This window comes from Ovis canadensis, chromosome 10 (assembly GCF_042477335.2).
Source record: "Ovis canadensis isolate MfBH-ARS-UI-01 breed Bighorn chromosome 10, ARS-UI_OviCan_v2, whole genome shotgun sequence".
Lineage (NCBI taxonomy): Eukaryota > Metazoa > Chordata > Mammalia > Artiodactyla > Bovidae > Ovis > Ovis canadensis.
The window spans coordinates 97,943,414-97,954,398 of NC_091254.1; the positions used below are offsets into that span (position 1 = coordinate 97,943,414).

The 10,985-nt window shown below is 48.8% G+C and overlaps 1 long non-coding RNA gene across 1 annotated transcript; it reads right to left on the reverse strand.

Annotated features, from left to right (window-relative positions):
- Positions 1–5,715: 5,715 nt before the first annotated feature.
- LOC138446705 (uncharacterized) lies at positions 5,716–10,125 on the reverse strand. The gene is made up of 4 exons (XR_011259527.1): positions 7,562–10,125; positions 6,844–6,924; positions 6,549–6,725; positions 5,716–6,460 (listed from the first exon to the last, which is right to left on the reverse strand). It is a non-coding gene; the product is annotated as an uncharacterized lncRNA (long non-coding RNA).
- Between the last annotated feature and the right edge of the window lie 860 nt (positions 10,126–10,985).

Here is a 10,985-nt window from a genome sequence, read left to right on the forward strand (position 1 = left end):
ACTCTGCACGTAAACCAGACCACAAGTATTTGTGGATCATGTCATTTCTTAAAAATGTTTCAAAGTTCCAACTCCATTACACTAAAGGCGAGTGAAAGCAAAAGTGTTAGTCACTCAGCCGTGTCCGACTCTTTGAGACCCATGGACTGTACCCCGCCAGGCTCCTCTATCCATGCAATTCTCCAGGCAAGAATACCGGAGTGGGTAGCCATTCCCTTCTCCAGGGGATCTTCCCAGCCCAGGGATGGAACACTGGTCTCCCACATTACAGGCGGTTTCTTTACTGTCTGAGCCACCAGCAAAGCCCACACTGAAGGCAAAGGAGAAGCTGATTTTAGAAGCCCGTGGGGATCTGCTCAGATAACCACCTGCGCAGATGCCACACCTATCCTCTCACATGTGTACTGCTCCCTGCATGCTTTCAGGAAACATTTCCTAGCATCTACTACTGAAGCATCCATGCTGAAACGGGTGATTCTTTAAGATCACATTATCTCAGAGATAAAGGGATATTTATTTTATTGCCGGTTGAAGGTGCTCCCTCAGAAAGTGATAGCCCATTTAATCTCTCCTTCAGCTAACATGTCGTCCATGCCCCGGAAAATACAAAGGCAAATAAGAGACGCTCCCTCGGAGAACTGGCTCTCTGGTCTCATCTCCAACCCAGAGTCTCACAAGCGCAGTCTGACTCTATAAGCTTCTGTATTTATCATCACTCAGAATGTGTTTGAATAAGACCATCTGTGAAAGCATTGCAAAAACATATCTATTATCATTCTGATTCATTTTATGGATGATTCCCTTCGGATGTTTGAAAACATGGAACTCCAACACATGTGATAAAAATCACTTCTTATTGCTTTATTGTCTTTGTTTATTTTTTAAAAGGTTTTATTTTATCTTCAGGCTATAGTACATCTCAAAACAACTAGTTAAATCTTGATCACTTACAGGAATTCACAGGCACGCAGGCCTGGACTCTAGAAAGCCGCTCAAAAAGATTTTTGATAACTGCTTTACTGAAATATAATTCACAGACTCTAAGTCCACTCTTTTAAAGTGTGTAATTCGGTGGGTTTTAGTATAGTCACGGAGTTGGGAAGTCATCACCGCGTAATTGTCATCACCCGCAAACAAAACACATCTCAGTCACAATCCATTTCCCTCCAAAGTCTTCCCAAGCTCCTGGCAACCGCTAACCTACTTCGTGTGTGCACGGATTTGTCTGCTCTGAACGTATCATGTGAGTGGGTTCATACGATACCCAGCCTGCTGGTACTGCTTCTCTCACTGAGCATAACGCCGCCAAGGTTCATCCATGTTGTATCAGGTATCAGAACTTCTTTCTTTTTATAAAACGTTGAGTATTCATTGCGCAAATACACCACGTTCTGTTTATCCATCCATCTGTTGGGGAATGCTGGGCTTGTTTCCCATTTGACTCTTATGAATAATGCTGATAGGAACTTTTGAGTACAGTTTTTGCCTGGATGTAACTTTCCAGTTCTCATGGGTGTTCGTCTAGGCGTAGGATTGCTGGGCCAAAAGGTACGTATAACCTTTCGAGGAATTGCCAAAATGTTTCCCAAAGTGACTGCAGCATTTTACATTCCTCCCCTCAGTGGACGAGAGTTCCAGTTTCTCCACGTCCTTATCAACACTTGTTTCAGAAAGATTTTTGTCCTGGCATATGAAGAATGTGTCTTTATTTCTCAGAATTTATTTCAAAGAAGAGGGTGAAGGGACGTGATAACAATCTTCTCCAAGGGAGGTGAGAAATGGTCTCTTTTCCCCAGTGCTGACAGCTTCTCGAAACCCTGGCCACTCTGCAGGGTAAGATTCCAGAAATGAGACTCCTTGTAGCATGTGTCCACTCCTTGAGGCAGAGTCATTCTCTCTCAAGCTTTCCCCGACCCAGTAAGGATCATCACAGCAAATGGTCAATGGCTCTGCAGACAAAAAATACACTGTGCAGGCAGGTAGCAATCAAGAGATATGGATTCTTCAGGGCTCGGAGGCTGAAGAATGCGTGATTTGTCTCCATTTCATAAAGATGACCTATATAGATCTTAATTGGAAATTTTACTTTTCTCATGATTACAATTTTTCTTTTATGAAGCAAGTGCCCAGATATCTGATGACAGTTTTATGTGGTTAGTGGCCAGATATTTCCGTTAAGTACATTCCCTAGGCAAAATAAAGATGCCCAGCATGATCCGCGATGATGGAATTCGAGTTGGCCAGGAAGGACCAACTCTGTGAGTCTTCGGCCATTTGTTATAAGGTGTTCAGTCCGCTCCTCTTCTTAAAGTTAGCAAAGACGGCAAGGGACCTGCAAATGCTTGAAACGCTATTAAAATGCAATCACTACATGTTATAATGTGCTTTAGGGAAAGGGTTTTACCCACTCCAGTATTCTTGGACTTCCCTTGTGGCTCAGCTGGTTAAAAAATCTGCCTTCAGTGCAGAAGGCCTGGGTTCGATCCCTGGGTTGGGACGATCCCCTGGAGAAGGGAATGGCTACACACTCCAGTATTCTGGCCTGGAGAATTCCATGAACTGTATAGTCCATGGGGTTGCAAAGAGTGGGACAAGACCGAGTGACTTTCACTTTCTTTAGGGAAAGAGTTGCCTGCAGCGGTGCGGAAGAGCGTGATTATAGGCACCAGCACCACTGTGGCCATGAGCCTGACCTTGCTAGACTAGGTGAAGGGCTTTAGGTAGATCGTGTTGGGAGGGAGACACCCCATGTTGCTATTGGAGACTGTTGACTCATACATGTATACAAGCCTGCACATGCATGCACACGTGTGTGCCCACATGTCAGTACACGGTGGGGGACACCACCATGCGTAGGATCGAATTCCCGAAACGCTCATGTCCTGAGGTGCTCTGCAGGCCCCAGCATGTTTTAGCAGCTCAAAACTGTTTACGAAGTGATTGAAGATAGCTGCTGAAACCTCTAGATCATACGGTTCTCGGAAGCGTTCCTTTCCCCTGTGTTGTTAGCTTTTGCAATCTCGTTACCCTAGATATTGAGTCAACGTCAGGGTCTGTTGCTGATGGATTTTTTCGTGAATGGAACGGGGGCAAGAGAAAGAAGGTTTCAGTCTCTCCAGAGACTCTAGTTGCTTCTGCTTTTACCTGAAGGACATTGTCTCCACCCTCCGTCTCCTGGGGCTGACTTAGACCTTTCCACTAGAAGGAACGAGCCTAGCAAGGCACTGTCGACCACAGCTCTGCTTGGCGCAAGATCACAGCTAGATCCAGCAAACGGCCTCCAGCCCAGGCTTAGACCTGGGGGAATTTGGGACATGACTTCACCTTCTGGAAGAAGAAAACCCAAGCATCTGAGTGTCCAGTCCGCTGTAAGGTCTCTAAGCAGAACTGCAGGCCTGCTCCCTTGTCAGGGGTCTCCTTCTGCTCTCACCTGCTTTTCAGCCCCCCCCAACACTCTCCAGAAGGGAAGCTGCAGGCCAAGGGTTGGGTCTTGACCATCTTTGCATCTCCACGGTCTGCCATAAACTGGTGTCTGGTGGGTGTGTGGGCTGGTTGCCACCATCCGCTAAGTCCCCTGCAAGATGAAGAACGCTGTGAGCACTTCCGCTGGGCTGTGCCACCGAGGGTGTCAGGGGAGCGGAGGCGAACTGTCTTCCGGCTGGGCACGAGAATACAGTGATGGAAGACAGATTAGCAGGGGAAAAGCACGAGAATTTGTCCATGTCTGTGAGAGCCCCACAGAACAAATGAAGACCCAAAGAAGGGACAAAGCCTCATTGCCCATACACCAGCTTGAACGAGAGAGACCCTTGAGGAAAAGTGATGAAACACACGGGGACCAAAGGAAAGATTAGACTTACTCTAGCAAGATCTGTTTGTACAGATTTTTCTGCCATTCCCAACCCTGGGCAGAAGAGTATGTCTCCCCTCCTGGTACAAGGAGGACACCTTCCATGTGGCACTTTCATCTCCTGGCTTCAGGAAGGAGGGGGAAATGGGGCACCCTTGTGGCACCTGCTGTTTTTCAAGTTCTTTTAGCTCAAAGAAGCATATTTTCAGGAGACAGGTTCTGTTATCCATTTATTTATTTACACAGATGATGTCCATCCCCTTCATAACGTTCCTTCAGAGAAATAAATGAATTGTGTGTGCGTAAGAGACATTACTTTACCAACAAAGGTCCGTCTAGTCAAGGCTATGGTTTTTCCTGTGGTCATGCATGGATGTGAGAGCTGGACTGTGAAGAAAGCTGAGCACCAAAGAATTGATGCTTTTGAACTGTGGTGTTGGAGAAGACTCCTGAGAGTCCCTTGGACCACAAGGAGATCCAACCAGTCCATCCTAAAGGAGACCAGCCCTGGGTGTTCATTGGAAGGACTAATGCTGAGGCTGAAACTCCAATACTTCGGCCACCTTATGCAAAGAGTTGACTCATTGGAAAAGACCCTGATGCTGGGAGGGATTGGGGGCAGGAGGAGAAGGGGACGACAGAGGATGAGATGGCTGGATGGCATCACCGACTCGATGCACATGGGTTTGGGTGAACTCTGGGAGTTGGTGATAGACAGGGAGGCCTGGCGTGCTGCGATTCACGGGGTCACAAAGAGTCGGACACGACTGAGAGACTGAACTGAACTGAATTGAGAACAATCCCTTGCATTTACTAAGTGCTACGTAAGTATTTAGTAAATTTAACAAATGCTTCCCAGGTGGCCCTGGGCTTCCCTGGTGGCTCAGACGGTAAAGAACCTGCCTGCCACGTGAGACACTGAGGTTTCATCCCTGGGTCGGAAAGATCCCTGGAGAAGGGAATGGCTGCCTACTCCAGTACACTTGCCTGGAGAATTCCATGGACCGAGGAGCCTGGCTGGCTACAGTCCATGGGGTCACAAAAAGTCAGACATGACCGAGCAACTAACACTTTCCCAGGTGGCGCTAGAGGTAAAGAATCTGCCTGCCCATGCAGGAGACGCAGGAGACATAGGTTCAATCCCTGGGTCTGAAAGATCCCCCCTGGAGAAGGAAAAGGCAGCCCACTCCTGTATTCTTGCCTGGGAAGTTTCATGGAGAGAGGAGCCTGGTGGGTTACAGTCGATGGGGTCACAGAGTCAGACACTACTCAGGACAGCACAGCGTGACATGGAAGTGTTAATCACTACCTTTAGTTTAAGGACATGATTTGTGTGGGTTAGTGATGTTTCTACCAAAGTTTGGTCCAATCTGGCTCCCTGATATTGTACTCCTGCAAGTATCTACATTTCAAAAGCACTCCCCTTGAATATATAAACTCATGTGTGACTTTAAGCTGAACATCTAGCCTGCAAAAATAAATTATTAATTTAGTAATCAAAGTCCTAACAAGTGCGTAATCATGAAATCTCTAATTATTTTCTTGTTCTTCCCAGGAACAGACATGGGCATGAGAGACAAGAGTGCTAGGCCCGGGAAATTCTGCGTGTGACCTGTTTAATGTAACCACGTTAACTGTCATCCAAGTATTTGTCTTAGGCTCTCGACATTATAAGCTTCATGACTGTTTGCCGAATACTGAGATAGGCACCCCAGAAGCTCTCCATAAACATTAATTGAAAGAATAATTGAAAATAAACCTACATGCATTTTCACTTAAATCTAAGGCTTTGCTAAGGTTTAGCTTTCTCGGTCATATAATCACTTTCTATATACGAAGGAAAAAATACAATCAGCGGGAGCCGCTTTCCATTCTAAATTCCACTTTAATTTTTGCTTCAAGCACAAACATTACAGATTTGATATGACTTATGTATTTAAGTTTCAACTGAGCTCTGGAAACAGCCTGAGCATATTCCCTCATTCCCCTTGTTGAGGATCCCTCCTTGTGTCTGTCCGCTGGACTAACTGCATTTTAATTATGTCCTGGTCGCTTTGCCTCTGTCAGGGGGCTGTGCTGCGCCGCGCTTAGCCGCTCAGTCGTGTCTGATGCTGTGCAACCCCGTGGACCGCAGCCCACCAGGCTCCTCTGTTCACAGGATTCTCCAGGCCAGAATACTGGAGTGGGTGGCCTTGATCTCCTCCAGTGGATCTTCCCAGCCCAGGGATTGAACCCAGATCTTCTGCATTGCAGGCAGATTCTTCACCATCCGAGCCATCAGGGAAGCCCCATCAGGTGGCTGGGGGACGACGGGTTAGTGTGCTGGGGCTGTAGTCAGGGTAGGCTCCCAAGGGTTAGCAATTGCAAAGTGGTCGGTGAAACAATGGTGCATACTTCTCATTCTCAAACTGCCAGCCTTTGACATGAAACTAGCGAATGACTCAGATCACAGTTTGCAGCTGAAAAGAGAAGGCCAGCTCAGGTCTCACAGACTGTGGGCGCCCGGGGCTGCCTCTGGGGTAAAATCCACCCCTACTGGATTCACCCAAGTGCCGTGTTTATCTCCCTGCAGGCAGGCTCCATTTTTCCATCCAGCTCATCCTCATCATTCTGTGAGCACAAACCAAGAGCTCTATTTACATAAGAACAAATTCATGCATGGAAGAGTCTGATCAGGAAAAGGAGGTTCAGAACTTACAAAGTGAATAGATCAATAGAGCCATCTAGCCAACTGCGTGAGGCTAATCCAAGCTGGCGTCACGAGAACATCTCTGGTGTACACGCGCAGGAACATTGTCTAGAAAATCTCCAAACGGACGCCCTGTGCTTAGTTTCTCTTCACAAAGAGGAAAATCCAGGTAAAGGCACCTGATTGCTGAACTCCACAAACAAAAAGGAAGAGAGATTTTCTGTTAAAGATCAAGACAGAAATGTTATTTTTATTTTATGACTCGAAAGCAGCTTGCAAGCAGAGCCGTGGTCTGTGCTCTTACCAGGCCCCTGCCCAGAAGAAGCGATTCTAACTCCTGAGCTCCGGCTGACGGATAACCGACACGTTCCACGGATGAAGCAGTCTGCAAAAAAGCTTCATGTATCATCTCGCTACAGATTCTCCGGCAGCCAGACAGCCTTGCCCCTTCTCCATCCTTCTCGCTATTTATGTGTTTCCATTTACATGAATCTAGTCTATGCTTGTGCCCGGTTGATTTTTCAAGTTAATCATAGGGCACTTGGGGAAAGATTAATGTCAGGAATGCAGAGGTTCAGCAAATTGTGGAAGAGTTTCACCATATAATTAATCTCTCTCTTCACACGTTACAAAAGTGCAAGGGACAAAGGCAGAGAGCTGTCATAATGCAGACATCACAGGTCTGTCTGGAAGAGCCGGGGGAGCCAGCTATGGAACACATAGGAAGATGCTCTAAGGGCTTATAAATCACCCCCTTCTCCCTGCATCTTTCCTCATTGCCAGGCTGTTGTTTACTCGCTCAGCCGTGTCCGACTCTTTGTGACCCCACGGACTGTAGCCCACCAGGCTCCTCTGTCCATGGGATTCCCCAGGCAAGAACACTGGAGTGGCTTGCCATTTCCTCCTCCAGGAGGTCTTCCCGACCCAGGGATGGAACCCGCATCTCCTGTGGCTCCTGCCTTGCAGGTGGACTCTTTACCACCAAGTCACCGGGAAAGCCCCTTCTTGCCTGATGCTTGTACCTCAATCCCGTTTCCCACTCAGCTGTCATTGTCCCAACGACAGCACCATAAGCTGGGCCATGGGAGCAAGTGGAGACGTCCTCTCAGTTAAGGCAACGCCACGCTCTTGATGCTGAGTCTGACCTCTGTACCCAGGACAGAATTAATCGCTGAACTCTGGGTGAACTAGAAAAGAATAGCTTTATGGCTTTGCCAGGCAAAGGGGTTTGCCCCAGGGGGCTAATGCCTTCAAAACTCTGACCCCATCTGGACAGGGTAGTGAAGAATTGTATGGTATTGGTTCACAGAGGGCATGAGCAGCTCGTGGACACTCTTCTAATGGCGTGGCGGTGAGGGAAGCGGAGTCAACATCATCAACTTTCTGGTTCCAAGCCGTCCGGGGCCTCCGTGTTAGTGGGCAGAAAGCAACTAACTTCTCCTATGCAGTGGGGGTTTCCGTATCTGCAGAAAGCTCAAAGATACCATCCTGTGTGACCCTTGACGGGAACCAGGGCCTGGCTCCAAGCCGGCCCTACTGTTTCTTGACTGCTCTTTCCTGGTTTCTGCACCCCCTCCCTTCCCTGATTGGCAGCTGTTTGAACCTGCCTGTTGGAACTCAGAGAAGGTCGTGGAGGCTGAATGAACCCTATTTCCTGTAATCAAGAAACGGGGGACACAGACGTCTTTTGTGCCCAGGAGCCCCACGAGGTCCTGCTCTGTCTCACTATCATCTCCTCAGATGCCCCTCATATCCTTCACGTCCAGCTTTATCCGTATTCCTCTGCTATCAAAACCTTTTGTAGGACACGTGAAACAAACTTCTTCCCTCCAAGGCAGGGCTCTCTATCGTCAGCTGGTGGGGCTCTCTATCGTCAGCTGGTGGGAATGCGGCGCCCAGCGGTCGCGGGACCTTCCCAGTGCTGCGCTTCCCCGGAAGCAAAGGTTCAGGATGCCCTAGCTCAGTGTTAGCGGCAGCTTCACAGAGAGGACCGCCAAGTGGACTCCCGAGGCGCCAGGGTCCTGTTTGCGGCCAGGCCAGTAGGAGCGAGGCTGTGGCAGGAGGGGCGCTGGGCGCCGGCTGCGGGGGGCCCCGTGCGGGGCAGGGAGGGGCAGGCGCGGAGTGTCCCCTTTTCCGGGTCCCTGGGCACCGGCTGCACTGGTTTCAGGGAGCTCCCCCTACATCAGCTGGAAAGCCGCCGGAAACCAAGGCAGCTGAGTTCTGCTTTCCGTTCCTCACACGCACATTTCTGTGGACTGAAACTACCCCAAAGTCACAATAAGGCTTTCCAGCTGAACCCTCGACGCAACAGTAAACATCCGTCAGGTAATGACAGCCATTCTCTTCCTTGCAAACAAAATGGAAGGAAAGATTAGCAGATAAGGTTTCAGGTCCTGATCCACGACCTCATTACATAGCTGTACTTACTTAAAATGACCCCCTTTGCCTTCCACTAAGGAAACATCTTCTCCCTTTCAGTCTTGACTTTGGTCAAAGAACTGAAATGGTGAGAAAAAAAAATGATGCAAATGCTGTTCATTTAGGAGTCAGGGGTCCTGTGTTATCAGAGCTGATGGACAGCCTGCCGATTAGACAGTTTTACAAGAAGTGCAAACTTAACTGGACAAAGCTCGCTTCATTTAGGAAAACTCACGCTTAGGCAGCACTGCCTTCCTGATCCGCCCCACCCTCCCCCTCCCCACTGCGTCACTCATCCGGGGCATCTAGGTCTCCATTCCCGCTCCGTGGTGTGGGCTCATCTTTACCATTTTTCTAGATTCCAAATATATGCGCTAATGTACAATATTTGTTTTTCTCTTTCTGGCTTACTTCATTCTGCACTTAGTATTACAGGTCAACGCAAAGCAGGAAAGAGCCAGAAAACCTCACATGCTTCTCCGCGTATGTACCGCTGTGATGAGGGAAGTAGCAACTACTCCCATCTCTAGAACGGCCACTCTGCCAGCTGCTCTGTGCACACGGTGGGCAGTGCGCTTGCCATCCGGCAAAGTGACCACGCCCACCCTGCCGCTCAGAAGGAGATCAGGGATCCCCCGCCCCGCACCGCCCTGCTCAGAGCAGCGGAGCCCTAAAGCGACACAGGGGCAGAGCTGGGATTACATTCACATCTGTGCAGCTTCAGAGTGGCACTGTTTTCACTTCGCTGTGCTAATTCGTGGAGGTGGATCGGAGGCAACCTCAGCTTCCCATCTTCCACACAGACGTCGCATCCATTACAGTCCATGACGCCCAGAGGACAGGCACAGAGCAAGCTGACCACTGCCCGTCCCAGAGACACCAGTCTCCCATCTCCAGCCACACTCACTGCTTCACCCTAAAGCAGGAGGCCCCGTGTGCAAGCCCTGGAAGGCCCCCCATGCCCGCCTCCCGGGTGTAGTCACGCAGGTCTACACGCAGCCCTTCTCCGGGGGCATGACCTTCACCTGCACAAGGTCATTGCTCTCCTGGGTGGGAAAGTGTGAGTCGGGGACATTCAGTTCAGTTCAGTTCAGTTCAGTCGCTCAGTCGTGTCCCACTCTTTGCGACCCCATGAATCGCAGCACGCCAGGCCTCCCTGTCCATCACCATCTCCCAGAGTTCACTCAGACTCACGTCCATCGAGTCAGTGATGCCATCCAGCCATCTCATCCTGGGTCGTCCCCTTCTCCTCCTGCCCCCAATCCCTCCCAGCATCAGAGTCTTTTCCAATGAGTCAACTCTTCTCATGAGGTGGCCAAAGTACTGGAGTTTCAGCTTTAGCATCATTCCTTCCAAAGAAATCCCAGGGTTGATCTCCTTCAGAATGGACTGGTTGGATCTCCTTGCAGTCCAAGGGACCCTCAAGAGTCTTCTCCAACACCACAGTTCAAAAGCATCAATTCTTTGGCACTCGGCCTTCTTCACAGTCCAACTCTCACATCCATACATGACCACAGGAAAAACCATAGCCTTGACTGGAAGGACCTTAGTTGGCAAAGTAATGTCTCTGCTTTTGAATATGCTGTCTAGGTTGGTCATAACTTTTCTTCCAAGGAGTAAGCGTCTTTTAATCTCATGGCAGTCACCATCTGCAATGATTTTGGAGCCCAAAATATAAAGTCTGACACTGTTTCCACTGTTTCCCCATCTATTTCCCATGAAGTGATGGGACCAGATGCCATGATCTTCATTTTCTGAATGTTGAGCTTTTAAGCCAACTTTTTCACTCTCCTCTTTCACTTTCATCAAGAGGCTTTTTAGTTCCTCTTCACTTTCTGCCATAAGGGTGGTGTCATCTGCATATCTGAGGTTATGGATATTTCTCCCGGCAATCTTGATTCCAGCTTGCGTTTCTTCCAGTCCAGCGCTTCTCATGATGTACTCTGCATAGAAGTTAAATAAGCAGGGTGACAATATACAGCCTTGACGTACTCCTTTTTCCTATTTGGAACCAGTCTGTTTTTCCAT